At 38.5% G+C, this 15,633-nt stretch overlaps 1 protein-coding gene and 1 pseudogene across 4 annotated transcripts in view; both read left to right on the top strand.

Annotated features, from left to right (window-relative positions):
* The window catches only part of EXOC4 (exocyst complex component 4), a 761,449-nt gene that overhangs the window by 282,143 nt on the left and 463,673 nt on the right, over positions 1 to 15,633 (top strand). The window lies entirely within an intron of this gene.
* Positions 2,064 to 2,205, top strand: LOC131511281 (U2 spliceosomal RNA; annotated as a pseudogene).

The following is a 15,633-nucleotide window of genomic DNA, read 5'->3' as shown; positions in this document are numbered from 1 at the left end:
GTAGCCTCGTTATGTGTGGTTTGAGTGGGAGGTGTCTGATACATGGTCTGTGTTTCCTGTCTGTGTTTTCATGGAAATGGATTTGGTAAAACTAAGTGACATCAGTTAGAAAAATGAGACAAACCCAATGCTAGATGAAGACCTTGCAAAATTGGGCCTTAAAACATAGTGGTTCAAATATACTTGCTCACACTTTCAACATGAATGCAAAATTGGGTGATGGTAGAAAATTGTTTAGGCACGGTTGCCAGGAATTGAATTAATTATACACTGAGACCACTCTCTTTGACGCCAACCACTCTGTCTATCTGTATTTGCTGCTGAGTTACTCTTTTGGGCATGATTTGTTTATTGGGGGGGGGGGGGTGGTTTGGTTTCAGAGAGAAAGGTTGACAGAGGATCCAAGGCAGGGTGGGCTCTGTGCTGACAGCAGAGAGCCCGATGTGAGGCTCGAACTCACCAACTGTGAGATCATGACCTGAGCTGAAGTCGGACGCGTAAGTGACTGAGCCATCCGGGTGCCCAAATGGTTTAATTTTTTACAAGAACGTGAGTTCAGTATCATTTATGAAGGTATGCAAATGCATTGGCCTGAATGAAAGTGAAGATAATAGATTCCATTTTTTTAGCATGATTTTAATTTAGCCACATTTTCATGAATTTTAGATTTATAGCCTTCTAATGCCAGGAATTATATTTTGGGTTTGGAGTGAAGAGGGCCAAGGGCTAGACTTGAAACTCCTGTGTACTTTATCTATAATCTCTCTGGAAGTCAGAAACCAGCAGTGAGAGACACGCAAGAGGCAGTGTTAAGAGAGTGGTTATTTCATGAGCTGTAGAGGCAGGTAGTATTTAACCCATCTTTGTCTCAGTTTCTTCATCTGTCTAGTGGAAACAATAATAGGACCTATCTCACAGGGTGGTTGTGAGCGTCATAGAGAAGAATACACATACAGCATGACTTAACACGTCGTATGTACGTTAATAGGATTAGGATTTAACAACACTCAAATGTTCTTTCTAGTGAGTAAATTCTTAAACCATTGTAAATCAATCCTCTGAATTAAGTTTGTTTTTTTTTTTTTTAACAAGAAACATCGTTTATTCGTGATGCATGATCAGTATGCATTGACTAAAGGTGCATGTTGAAACTCAATTACTTGGTCTTCTACCCACTAGAATATTAGCTCTAGCAGGGCAGGGACCATGCTTGTTTTCTTCTCTCTTTTATCCTTTGTGCCTTCAACAAGGTCTTTCACATAATAGGTGCTCAGTAAATGTTTGTGGAAAGAATGAAGGATGCCTGCCATTGTAAATGCTTTCAAGAAACTAGATTTAAAGGATTTTATGATTACGCATAGGTAATCTTGTTATACTGGAGAATTATGTTTCTATGGATATAATAATATTGGACTAAAGATTTAGAATATTTTAAATGACAAATCTGGGCAGCTCTATGGAGTCATGTAGGATGTGAAGAAAAACGGAAGTTTTCACATGTGTTTGTGTACTCCGTAAAAGTACTGATGTGAGAATAAAATCATTTGGCTTTTTTTTCTTTCTTTAAAACTTTGATACACTATGCTGCCCTAAAAAAAAGCCTTCGATTTTACTATTTTGAAAAAGTCAACGTAAATAGGTAACACGCCCTTATGATTCAGAATTCAAAAGTTTAAAAGTGTGCCTGGTAAACATCTCCCTGCGACCCCCGTAGACCAGCCACTCTACCATTTTTCCCACAGACAGCGGATACCTTTAGTTGCTTAAGTACCATTTCAGGGGTAGTTTTTGCATATTTGTCTATATTCTTTATTCCTTCTTTACATTGGTGGTAGCACATTAGAAATACTGTTCTGAACATGGTTGTTTTCATTGGATGTGTCATGGAGTTTTCTTTCTTCTTTCCTTTTTATGGTGAGAGCATTTCATTGAACTGATAAACCATAAGTTAGAGAACTGCTCCTCTGTTCATGGGCATTCAACTTGTTTCTGATTTTTTTCTTATCACAAGCAGAGCTGCAATATAAATGTATGAATATAGGAGTCTGCAGACTCCACTGGGTATCGCCTCTCGGCCTTTTGGCTAAGATCAAGTGCAGACCCCACTGGTTATGACATTTGTGATTTAATGGACACTGTCATACTGACCACCCTGGTGGTTGTGCCAGCTTATAGTTTCACCAAACTAGGTTGAAACTATTTCTTTGCATTCTTATCCATATCCATATAATGGATATTCAGTCAATATCCACTATATTACCAAGCTCTTGACTCATTCCCTTTCTGACATGTAACAGAAAACCGTGTTTTAGTTTGAATTTGTATTTTTCTTCTCAGGTTCAACTTTATCTATCTATCTATCTATCTATCTATCTATCTATACACACACACACACACACAAACATATGTTTAAGAACTTTCTATATTTCCTTTTTGTGTGACCTATTTATATTATTTTGTATAATTTTTAATTAACTCATTTTCCCCCTTTTTTGTTGATTTGTAGGGATTCATTAACAGGTAAGTGAGCACTTTGAGATATGAATTTCCAGTTTTTTCCTATTGATCTTTTGACTTTCCTTACCATAGTTTTTGCCATCAGAAATGTTTGATTTTTATTCTCTTAAGTAGAACAAGCTTTTCTTCTATGGATTCTTTGTGACTCAATTACAAAAGAGTTCTACTGGCTGAGGTTATAATGTGAGGAATTTTCTCATTAGTTCTTTCATTACTTTTATGTTTAATTTTTTTACATTCAAATTTTCAATCCACATGGAAATTATCCAAATATAAATGATGGAAAAATCATTTGACTTCTGCTTTGATTTTGCTTTATTTGTGATCTCACCAAGTCACCTAATTTTTATCGAGTACATTTATATGCAAGAAACCTTGCTGCACACCCTCTTACTGGGTACCTTATAGCTTAGTAGGATTGATAGGATTTCCAAATCAAATTATACAAATAATAACACAACAAGTGTGATCAGTTCAATGGTAGAGATGTTTGGGAATGCAAAGAAAAGAGTGCTTAATTTTTTCTGCATATAAGAAGGGACAGGACTCATAAAGAAATATGCAGATCATAATAATTTTTGAACCAATTAGTGTCTCAAAGCAATTTCATTTTATAAGGTGCTCATTGAAAGATTGATATAGAAGAACAGGTACAGTCTGAATTCTAAGAATGTTGAGTGTGTGGTATGAATAGATTAATGATATGATTCACATTGATAAGCCTGGCATCCCTAGTGATATAGTTTTTAGCTAAGAAAAGAAAAAAAGAAAAAAAGAACTAGGGAAACAAATTTGAGAGAGCCAGTTTTCAAGATGAGGGAGAAAATGGCACTATAAGAACAGTAACATACCAACTTTATGAATTTGGAACTCCCTTTGAGAAAGAACCAAGAATAATTAACTAAGGTTTAACTTTTTTAAAGGTCAATATATCAGTAAGAAGGAGTTCAGATAACTAAAAAGGTGACAGTAAGTTGTGAGGCGATGAAGGAAGAGAAGCTTAATCATGTGGGGAAATGTGTAATACTTGGTACAAGAAGAGAAAGTAAGCGGAGAGTTTTCCGTCACGCCACAGGACTTGAATGAAGGGGACGTCAATGATGTCCAAAGGACATGAATGATGAGGGAACAGCTTAAGTTTTGAACATAAGATGAAATGTGTAAGTTGACGTAACTTTCAGAAAAGTGAATGAAATTTGATGTCAGGTACCAGCAGGTAGTTGCTGTCATTTGCAAAAGGAAGCAAACCGTTTGCAAAGCGGAGTAGAGATTGTGACTTTACAGTGAAGCATGCATTATTAACCCACTGTTTTACGAGAATAAACAGTGAAGAAGACCCAGTACTGGGGGAATAAACTCCAAATGTATATGGAGTAGATTATGTTTCAAATATATGTATATATATGTATATATATGTATATATGTATGTATATATATGTGTATATATGTGTATATATGTATATATATGTATGTATATGTATGTATATGTTCATATACATGTATATGTGTATGTATATAGGTACACACACAGATATGGTAAAGCATTGAGTTTTGTTCTCAGAGAGCCAAAAGAAGTATGAAGTACCTAATAATGCTTCAGTTTGGGGCACAATCTTTTGCATTTTATGCATGAAGATTAATATTCTTTTGTACTCAAACCCTCAGGTTTACAGCCTTCTCTTAGTGAATGTGTGGTGACTGCTAGAGAGTCTATACTTTTGCACACCTACTATTTTACATTTATGTCTCAACTGGAACATATTTATGAGACCTGTGTGCTTATCAGCAGTACGCACACTTGTTTGCTGTGCACCACTAATTTTGATAAGATAACGCCAAAAATGCAAGAAAATATCAAATAGTTGCCTAACTGTGCCAAGATGGCAGTGTTGCTGACATTGAATTGTGAGCGGGCAGGAAAGCCTTCTGTGGATTAACTGGAAAGATCTGACAGTATATATAAGTCAGCTTAGTGGTGTCCTATATAATATGTGATATATGGCGCTGTATAGATGTTGACGTCCTCATGTACGTAGAACCTCTGCAGACTTTTAGTACTATGGGGGAATAAGGCCGCCACATGTCTTTAGACTGGGGTTCGGGAATCTAAGGTTGTACAGCCTTAGCAGCTAATGATCACCTGGTTTAGTCACACTATTTTATAGTTTTGGAGAGTAAAACCTAAAGAAGTTGTTTTTGTTTTTTTGTTTTTTGTTTCTTGTTTTTTCCTGAAGGGATAAGGCAGATTGGGTGGCAGAGATGTGATTAACAGTCAGGTTTTCTGATGGGCTTCACCGGTTTTCCTCAGCACGCGTTGCTACTTTGCCATACTGGTTTTCAATTTCAGTGTACCCCAAGTAATTCTTGGCGAAGATAGAGATTCCTGGTCTCCAACCCAGAGATGTTCTGATTTGGCAGGTCTGATATCTGGGCCTAAGAATCTATATATTAAAAAAAAAAAAATTGTTTAAACATTTTTTGAAGTTTGTTTATTTTGAGAAGACAGAGCAAGTGAGGGGCAGAGAGAGAGAGAGAGAGGAGAGAAAATCCCAAGCAGGCACTGTCAGCACAGAGCCTGATGAGGGGGCTTGAGCCCACAATCCATGAGGTCATGACCTGAGTCGAAACCAAGAGTCAGATGCTTAACCTACTGAGCCACCCAGGTCCCCCCCAAGAATCTGTATTTTGAAGTATCCGCTCAGTTGCAGATGGCATTTGCGCCATACTTTGCGAAGGGCGGCCCATGTCATGCATGAAGCCGGAGTACGGAGATGTTATATATCCATGGTCACGCATGTAGGAAGTGGTAAAACCAGGACTCTTTCCCATTCCTCAGTATCTTTTTGCTGTGTGGCTTTGATGTTACGGAAAGGGAAGTGACTGACTCCCGCTAGAGGTTGGGTACAAGATGCAGCAAGCAGCTAAAATCAACATAACCCACCGCTCAGGGTGGTGTATGCTTGTTAATAACCAAAGTACAGTTGCCCAACAGGAGCCACCTTTATACAGGCATTTATTTTTTTTTATTTTTTCTTAAAAAAAAATTTTTTTTAACGTTTATTTATTTTTGAGACAGAGAGAAACAGAGCATGAGCGGGGGAGGGGCAGAGAGAGAGGGAGACACAGAATCGGAAGCAGGCTCCAGGCTCTGAGCCGTCAGCCCGGAGCCCGACGCGGGGCTCGAACCCACGGACCGCGAGATCGCGACCTGAGCTGAAGTCGGACGCTCAACCGACTGAGCCATCCAGGCGCCCCTATACAGGCATTTAAAAGAAGTAACGCTATGACAACTAATGCTTTCAACCACAATTTATTTTGAAACTGATTAGAGACGCTGATTTTTAAGTATTGGCATCTCCATGCCTTCCAGTCATCCTCCTATTGAACGTCTTGGGTAGCCTTCCCCTCCTAGACGCTGGACTTTAGAATTGTTTAAGAACTCTGCCTTTACAGTTTCTGGAACATACGACTTAAATATATAAATAATTAAGGAACATTATTAAAGTGATGAGAGTAATTGCTTCTTGTGTCTGTAGGTCATGTAGTACATGTCTCGCTTCACAAGAGAGACAAGTGTGAGCCCTTGGAGTGACCAGATAAGCCCCTTTGGTGGTCCCTACAGACCAAATGTCATCAGACAGGAGGGAGCTAGTGCGAGTGGAAATTGCTAGTAAAAATGAATCCTTTAGGAGGAAGGATAATGAAAAATTAGAATTCACTGAGAAAGTAGATATGGAGATTTTCAGTTTTGCCAAGTCATTGGGTGAAAATAAACCAGAAGATGGTTGAGAGAATCTAATGGAAAAGGCAGTAGTGTTCATGAGAGGAGAATTTAAGTGCCAGCGGATGTTGAAGAAACCAGGACGTTATTTGAATGGCTATACTTGTTTGTGTTCAGAGGTACTTTAACACAACCTCCCAGTCGGCTTTCTTTTGTTCTGCACATTTACAGGCTAAATTCTCGTCTAGAGGGCTGTCTAAATTTTTCCTCCAGATTTGTAGCACTGCAAACAGTAAATCAGAATCCTAGCACTGAATAATTGAACAGGCTAAAACATGAGCCTGCCTGGAAAAGAAGACTGGAACTGAAAAATCAATAAGGTTAGGGAAAAATTTATAAAAGCTTTGCTCAATATAAAATAGCAATAAGTCAAGAATAATAAACAATCAAATTGTTTGGATAATCGTTTTCCTTTGAACAACATAAGCAAAAACATTGATAGTTTTTGTGTGCGTATATGAAAAATCCCTATAGCATTTGAAAGGTTGTAGAAGAATAAAGGAAGTACAGACAAAAAGGTACATGAAAGGAATTCCTTCTGGCATAACAAAAATCACTTTAGTAAAATAAAATAGTAAACTTTAAGGAAGATAGGTTACTGATTTGAAGAGCTGCTAGGATTCTGGGGAAGCTTTTGGGACATCTCTAAATGTCATCTCGCTGAAACAGCATGATTTTGATTTCTGATTGATAGTCCAGGAACAATGGTATTTGAATATGATCTATAGTGACTTAAGGCTTATGACTCAGTCTCTTCCTCATAACTTCTAGAAATTCAACAATTTAATAAACTCACGTCCCCCACTATGAAAATGGGGAGTTTGGGTTTGTTTGTTTTTTTTGTTTGGTTTGGTTTTAGGGCTTTATTTATTTATTTATTTATTTGTTTATTTTCTTCCAATAGGAGAGGGCTGAAAACAAGGCCCTGATGCCCTTGGGGTGAGCTTTGTAGGTAGCTGCTGGGAGCAGAAGCCTGTTTAGGGATGAATGGGAGTTGGGAGCTGGGAATGGGGCCTCGGAACATCAACTTAAAGAATTTTGCTGTGAAGAAAACAAAAGATGATTTTTTTTTTTTTTAAAGGTGTGAGAGGGTCAGGCAGCTTGAATTCTAAGCTAGGGCCAGTGGTGATGGAGATGTTGAGGTGAAGAGAAAGGGGTACACCGTGGACCATTGCCCTGGGTGAGCCTGAGATGGAGGGGGGCAGCAGGGTTTCTGGGTGCCGGCAGGAAGGAGCAGACTGGGAAAGAATCTAATTTAAAATTTTTCAGTTAGACACCTTCCACTTACCAGGAAGCCCTAGCCAGATTCTAAGGTAATATTTAGGGATATGACCATATGATAAAGCATAGATAGATAGATAGATAGATAGATAGATAGATAGATAGATAGATAAACTGAAGCTGTACCAATTCTGAAACAAAAGAGTATAGTCATATGTAGCTACAATAATATATGAATAGTTAGATCTTGAATATAGTTAACACTGTTGACTTTGAAGTTTCTGATTAATAAAAAAAAAAAAAGCCAATACTAGTCTATGATGTATGTGATACTCATAACTTCCCATGGAATATTAGAGATGGGGGGCACATGCGTGGTTCAGTCAGTTAAGTGTCAGACTTCGGCTTGGGCCATGGTCTCACGGTTCGTGAGTTTGGTCCCTGCGTGGGGCTCCTCACTGGCAGTGCAGACACTGCTTGGAATATTCTCTCTCTCGCTCACTCGCTCAAATTAAATAAATAAATTTAAAGATAAGAATATTAGAGAAGTCAGTTGACTGGTTATTGACAAAGACAAGGAGGAACTTAGGTATTCTGGGCACCAGTCCAGAGAACCATAGAGCTACTTCTGAGAATGGAAGAAGGACCAGATGGGTGACACGACAGGTAGTGCTTCGGTCTCCTCCTCTCTGGCAGGTCTTCACCTCTGCTCTTCTACTTGAGTCCATCTGAGGAATTACAAGGGCAAGTCCAACACTGGGGATTCAGGGGCCCAGGAAGCTTGTGGTGATGTGCCCCACCGTATGCAGTCCTGCAGAAGTTCATGGACTCAGAGTCCTTAACTGCCAACCTTGGGTTTTGCTGCAAGCCCTAAAGTTGCATGTTCCTGTGTTGAGCATGAAGTAAAGATGTTGGGATGTAACTTCTGCTGCGAAGAGAGATTCTTCAGCCTCGTAAAAATTTAAAATCCCTTCGGTTATGTTACAGTTATTTCCAGGTATTATTTAGCACGTATAGAGCATTTTGTGCCCTCAAAGTACTTCTTAATATCATTGGTTATTAGGTAAGATTTCTGATAAGTTGTTCTTACTAGTAGTTTGGATAATTACATATTGTTACTTATAACCAGTATCTGACAGGAGTAAGTAGAAAGTGTATAGTACACTGACGTGGCTCTGGATCTTGAATGGAATCAGAGGCGCGCGTGTGCGTGTGTGTGGGTGTGTGTGCGTGCGCACATACATAATTCTACGTAGTCCCATATTATGATTATACATGCACTGTATACGTATGTAAAATCTATATACATACATGTCATTTAAATATTTATACATATACCGATAGACACACACACACACACACACACACACACACACACACACACACACAGACTTCTTTAAATATTTAGGGAGAGATTAGACTGAATCTAGATTATAAACTTTTAAACCAGATTGTAAGCTCCTTGAGAGTAGGCATTTTTTAAGTTATGTTGTTGTATCTCTTGCTTAATGGACACTAAAAATACTTGCTGATTCCTCTGATTTTATTACCAAGTATGGTGGACATTTTTCCTAGAGAACAGGTCTCTGTGTGTGTAGTCAGTCAGTCAGTTTGTCTAAAGGGCTGCTGACATGCCGCCACTGATAAGTGTCTTTACCCTGAAGTGTCTGCTCTTTGCTTGTATGAGACATGAAGCTCATGGTCAGCATAGCCATTGCTTCTCTGAAATGCAAATATCCTCACTCTTGTTAATGTTGTACTTTGATCTCATGCTGGCTGCTCTCCTTTTCTTCATTTTTTTTTCATTACAGCTTTGCCCCTGCCCTTTGCACCCAAATGCATCTGAAAAGATATCACCTGCAGAGATGCTATTTGGTGAAGATTTGGAACCTCTTAAGAGTTAAAATATCGCCCTTTATCTTCAGTGGTGATGACAAATGGTTTAGAACCAACTTTTTGGAAGGAATAGTACAATAAAGATGATGACATAGATACTATCCATAAAAATTAGTGTGCTCTTATATTACCTATATCAGTGAAGTGCTCACCGATAATCAGATAATTATATCTGGTTATATACATTTGTTGAAAAGAAAGAGGTGGGCTTAATTCTTAGCTAAAAAAGTTTTAAAGTGGGACACCTGGGTAGCTTAGTCAGTTACGCGTCCGACTTCAGCTCAGGTCACGATCTCATGGTTCCTGAGTTTGGGTCCCGCATCGGGCTCTGCGCTGACAGCTCAGAGCCTGGAGCCTGCTTCACATTCTGTATCTCCCTCTCTCTCTGTCCCTCCCCCATTTGCACACGCTCATGCTCTCTCGCTCTCTCTTTCTCTCTCTCTTTCTCTCCGCCCCCCCCCCAATAAATAAAGAAACATAAAAAAAAAATAAAAATCACCTTTTAAATTGATTCCCCCCCCCCCACCCCATTCCCCGGGGAAATCAGTATGTGTCCAATCACATGTACTTTTGAAGGTACCACATTTCTTTTGTCCCCTAGATCTTTCTAGAACTAGATCCCTTAGAACTTTCATATCTCGTCATTTCCTCTTTCATTTAGATTCACCTCTTGTGACTCCTAATCTCACTGCTACCACCTTGTCCAAGTTTTCATCACCTTGCACTGAGTTATATATACCTAATGATATCTCTCTTAATCCTGACCCATCTGTACAGTGCATTTTTCAGTGCAAATTAGTTTCACCTCGAGTATGGGCATGATCACAAAGTAGACAGGAGTTTTTTTGCTTTGTAGTAGAACATTAACTTTGAAAGAGCTCTCCTCACCTTAAAATTATGGAGCCATAGAGCTTACAATACTACTTTAGATGTTGAGCACATGTAATAAATGTCTCAAGAATTGAAACACTTGCCTTGATTTAAAAATCGTGTTTTGGTAGTAGGGGATGGGAATAGGATGGCTGTAGAGGGGTCAGTTCAGTATGTTCCCTGTCCAGAGGGAACCAGTTCTGGGAATGGGTAGACAATGTCTTGAATTTACAGTTGTAATAAGTGCAGTAGAGCGAAGAGGGTTTATATCATAGTGGCACCTCTCTCCTTTCGTGCTTCTTTGGTGCCCAGCGTTCAATTCAGATACATTCTGGTGAGTGCTTCTAACAGTTGTCTAATTTTCCTGTTTCCTTTCTTCACCTCCAGGTTCATCTTAAATGAACTCCTCCTTGGTCCCATAAGGCCAGTCTGTTTTTGCATTCCTCAGTTCTGATTTCTTTTGGCAGGAAGAGGAGATGTGGTTGACAGATTATATCTGAAAAGGGCTTTGGTAATTGCTCGTTCTGTTCGGTGACTGTGTGGCTGACAGATGGGCACAGTGAACACCGAGAGTGTTCTGGACCTCCACATACTTCTTCAGCTCACGAGCGGCGAGCACTGCCAGCATTTTTGTTATTATCTATCAGCATATTTAAAAAGAATTGCTTGGATCGTTACATCTTCTTTGAACCTATAACTAAATCACGTTTATGGCTAGGTTCTCTCCCACCTCTTCGACTCCCTCCTCATTATGTATTTTTTGGAATAGACGAAATTCTCAAGATGTCAGTGCAGGCTGGCATGAATGGGTGCCAACAGCTCTTACAGACTTGTTAAAAGATTTATTTTTTGCCTGCGAATTACACATATGGCCTAGAATGATAATATTAGGATCTGTGTTGGTTGAGATAATTGGCAGATCACACCTTAAGAAAAGTGATTGGTTGGCTTGTCTCTTTCATTTTAATCTGCTGTCTCCATCACAGTCACATTACCATTATGTAGTGTATTACTATGCCGGTTTAAAAAACTTATTTAACCCATTTATAGGGGGCATCTGTTAGTTGAGCTTGAATTATTTAAAACATTCTCATACGTTGGCCCATTTAGTAACCACCAGCAAAGTCAAAATGAGCAAAGAGGGGGGATCCCAATAATCCCAGGTCTATAAAGATGGTTACTTAAGGAGGTGACAGTTAGCATCCAGATAACCCTAGAGGTCATCTCATTCAGACTCCGTAGAAAAATAAGCCAGAACTGAGAAATGGGACCTCTGGGTACCAATGTGGAGACTAGGTCTTGAGTGTGCTGTTGGAAAGGTAACCATGAGGCCTTTGCCTCCGTGCAGCCCTTATATATATAACACAGCAAGTCTTGGTAGAAGTCCTTGAGATGCAGAGCAGATTAATTCATCTGTTTAACTTCAGTGATGACAAATGAGAGGATGACCATCGAAATATCCATAGTTCTGATAATTATTCATTTAACATTTGTGTAAACACTGGAGTTGTACTACACCAGTCTTGTAACACCTAATTCTTGTGATGGGGATGATGATTATTTCTGCTTATTAAAAAATGCTAAAATTAAATTAACTTAGTTTTCATGTTTTCTTTCTGTTACTCACCGTATGCATGTGAGTGCTGCATGAGAGAGAGAAAAACATATGCTCAGGTTTGGAGATTAATTTTCATATCTTAATAAATGGAAGAAGATGTTCCTACTCACAGGCACAGAAGCTGGACTTGGAAGTCTCTTTTACAATGTAGTTTAAAGATAGACATAATCGGGACACCTGAATGCCTTGGTCGGTTAAGTGTCTGACTTCAGCTCAAGTCATGATCTTGCAGTTCGTGAGTTTGAGCCCTGCATCAGGCGCTCTGCTGACAGCTCAGAGCCTGGAGCCTGCTTTGGATTCTGTGTCTCCTTCTCTCTCTGCCCCTCCCCCACTCGTGCTCTGTCTCCCTCTCTCTGAAAAATAAAAACATTAAAAAAATCTTTTTAAAAAGATAGACATAATCAAAAAATAAAGTATACACGTGACAGAGCTGGGATATACCTTTGTTAAAGTTGGGATAATATTTTAGATTAGAAAAGTAGAATATATTACCTCCCCTTACCTTCAAATATTTACTCGCTGCATCCGTCAGACTTTAGGAAGCTAGCAAATACATGATGTAATAACAAACTTGTATGTCTTTCTTTCTCCTTCAACTTAATAATATTTTTCTCCCAGAAAAAATTTTTCTTTGTTCCATGAAAAAAATTTTGAACTCTAAAAATGCCACTGTGTAAATTCCTGGACCACCATCAAAAACATTTTCATTCTCTTCCTGGTAATAACTTGTCCTAAAATAATTGTTGCCGTATTTATTCCAGTGATTACTGTGCAGTTAGAAGATGTCTTGGAAAATGTCTAGAGTGTTTTACAGAAGCGAGAACTGAGGCTCGCAAAAGTTAAAGCGACTTGTTTGACATTGCACAACAAATTATGTCACAGAGTCCAGAGAAGGAACCTAGATCTCTTTGTTCTTTCTCAGGACTCTCTTGTGGTTTATTTTAGTCCCATTGCATCTCAGTTTGGGTGAATTGCCTGTAAGAGTCAAGAGGATGCAGTTTTTAGTCTACTGATTATTATCAATGTCGTCATCCATGTTGTAATAATCGAATTATACAGTTCAGTGCTCGCTTCGGCAGCACATATACGAATTATACAGTTCAAATTTGTTACTTCCTCGGGCCTTATATACTCAATACATATTTGTTGACTGACTGAAACTGGTAGTTTTGTTTTACATATGCAATTTTTCTGACACCCCCCCCCCCCCGAAAAACCCATTAAAATAAAAAAAAAGAAACCAAGATGGATCCCTCTGATTATTTGGAAGTACATTGCATAGTAAGATACCAATACAATGACATTATGCAAGTTAAGTGTTCATAGTTGGAGATAAATCAGCATAGTAGAGATTCTAGATTTTGAAAACTGTACAGGTGTTCCTTTCATAACCCCCTCGCCCCAAATAGGTAAATGTAAATTTTTTCCAATTCGTTGTACATGTGAAATTGTTATTCTTACAGGCTTAATGTGTTGAAATTAAAATACATAAGTAATGGAGTTACCATATTGAATTCAAAGAAAAGGAAGTCCATGGTTCTCTATCCTGCTTTTGGCCACATTCCTCCCTTTGAAATCAGTTTCACCTCTCATCAGATATTTGGTGAGATTTTCATGACTTACCTGTCCATCCTAAGTCCATAGAAAGGAATATTTTTACCTTACTTGATGCTCCAAAACCTTGAGTGCAGTTCCCAGATTTCTGATTATTTATCAGGCAACTAAAATTCCAGCCTCTTGGGCTGCCTGAGTGGTTCGGTCATTTAAGCATCTGACTTTTGATTTCAGCTCAGGTCATGATCTCATGGTTTGTGAGATCGAGTCCCACATTAGGCTCTGGGCTGACACCACAGAGCCTCCTTGGGATTCTCTCTCCCCCACTCTCTCTGCCAGTCCCCTGCTCATGTTTGTGTGTGTGTGTGTGTGTGCTCTCTCTCTCTCTCTCTCTCAAAATAAATAAATAAACATTTAAGAAAAAATAAAATTCCAGCCTCTTGTTTTCCACTCACGAGATTTTGAACTTAACAATATATTTTTGTATCTCAAAATCAGTGAGAATCAGAATTTTTCATAGAATTTTAGCCATTATATTTCTTATCACAATGGCTAAGTTGCAAATAATAACATGATTTAAAAAGTATATAACCTGACGCGGTGACATATTCTGTGTAGCTCTTTGAATCGATAGGTTATTTGTCCCTTTGCATTAAAATGTGTTGCTTCACTTTGGGGGACTATCAATTTGCGTAAATGTATTTGCAACTGGAAATGGAAGGAATGTGCAATTAGTTTTATAAAACAGTTGGCATGGCTGTCAAAGTTCTTAAAATGTTTTGCAATGTTAGAGCTGGAGCGTCCCAGGGCTTGAAAGAGAAAGCAGAGAAACAAAGTTTTGATAACATTGTCTTCTCCTGATTCTCCTGGGCTTGTCGTGAGGAACAGGTGTTGGGGGTGGTTTTGAAATTAGTTTGGAATCCTGAGAAATAAATACAGCTCTTTCAGAGGGTTAGGGTAAAATGACTTTGGAATACCACTGTTGACTCTGCCCCCATCTGAGAAAATGTTGCTTCTGTTCAGTAGCTGTTGTTAACCTGAAAAACTCTAGGATTACATAAATAATGAATGGGCCCACAATGCGTTGGTTTTTGTAATGTAGATGAAGGTAAGATGTCTTGTCAGGGTTGAAATTTGCATATTAGAATAATTCGGTTATCTTACCATGTTCTTTAAAGAAATAAATGCCTATGAATATTCATGTATTCAATTAAAATATTAATGGTATACTGATACTTGAGTTTTAGGTCTCTAGTCATCCATAAAGAGTTTCATTTAAAGTTGATTAACAGTGAAGGGATAGTTCAGCATAAAGTATAATATATTGGCTTTTTGTCTCTGAAATGAAAATGTAGTACCTGACATGAGTAAATGATTTGTTTATCCTTGCCATGTATCATTTCTTTTGATAAGAAATGGGCACTGACAGAGTATGAATATCTTTTGGGGCCCGAGTACTCTTTTTGGTTTGTTTAAACACTACTATTTACCTGGGTTTTGTAGGTGGGATTTTCTTTAATCGCTTCATTGACTTTTAAATTTTCACTTATTTTTAATTGTGGCGATACACACATAACATAAAGTTTGCCAATGTTATCAGGTACATTCACCATCATCCATCTCCAGAGATTTTTCATCCTCCCCAACTGAAATGCTACTATGAAACACTAACACTCCATGACCCCCTCCTCTAAGCAACCACCATTCTAATTTCTGTCTCTTTGAATTTGCCTAGTCTAGTTACCTCCTGTAAGTGGACCCATAGTATTTGTCTCTTGTGACTGGTATATTTCACTTGACATGCTGTCCTCAGGGTTTACTCTTGTTGTAGCAGGTGCCAGAACTTTGTTCCTTTTCAAGGCTGCATGATACTACATACTGCATTGTATGTGATACCAAATTTTGTCTATCCATTCATTTATCTGATGGATGTTTTATTTGCTTCCTGCTTTTGGCTACGTAGATAATAATATATCCATGTTCTGATTAATGCTGCTGTGAACACGGGTGTACAAATAGCTCTTGGAGATCCTGCTTTCCCTTCCTTCGGAAATAAACCCAGAAGTGCAATGACTGGGTCATATGGTAATTCTCTTTATATTTTTTTTATGGAATTGCCATACTATTTTCCATTTTCCATTACCACTGGTAGTACACATGGGTTCCGATTTCTCCA

Source organism: Neofelis nebulosa, chromosome 4 (assembly GCF_028018385.1).
Source record: "Neofelis nebulosa isolate mNeoNeb1 chromosome 4, mNeoNeb1.pri, whole genome shotgun sequence".
In the NCBI taxonomy this organism is placed as follows: domain Eukaryota; kingdom Metazoa; phylum Chordata; class Mammalia; order Carnivora; family Felidae; genus Neofelis; species Neofelis nebulosa.
This window is presented reverse-complemented; position numbering and strand designations above follow the sequence as displayed.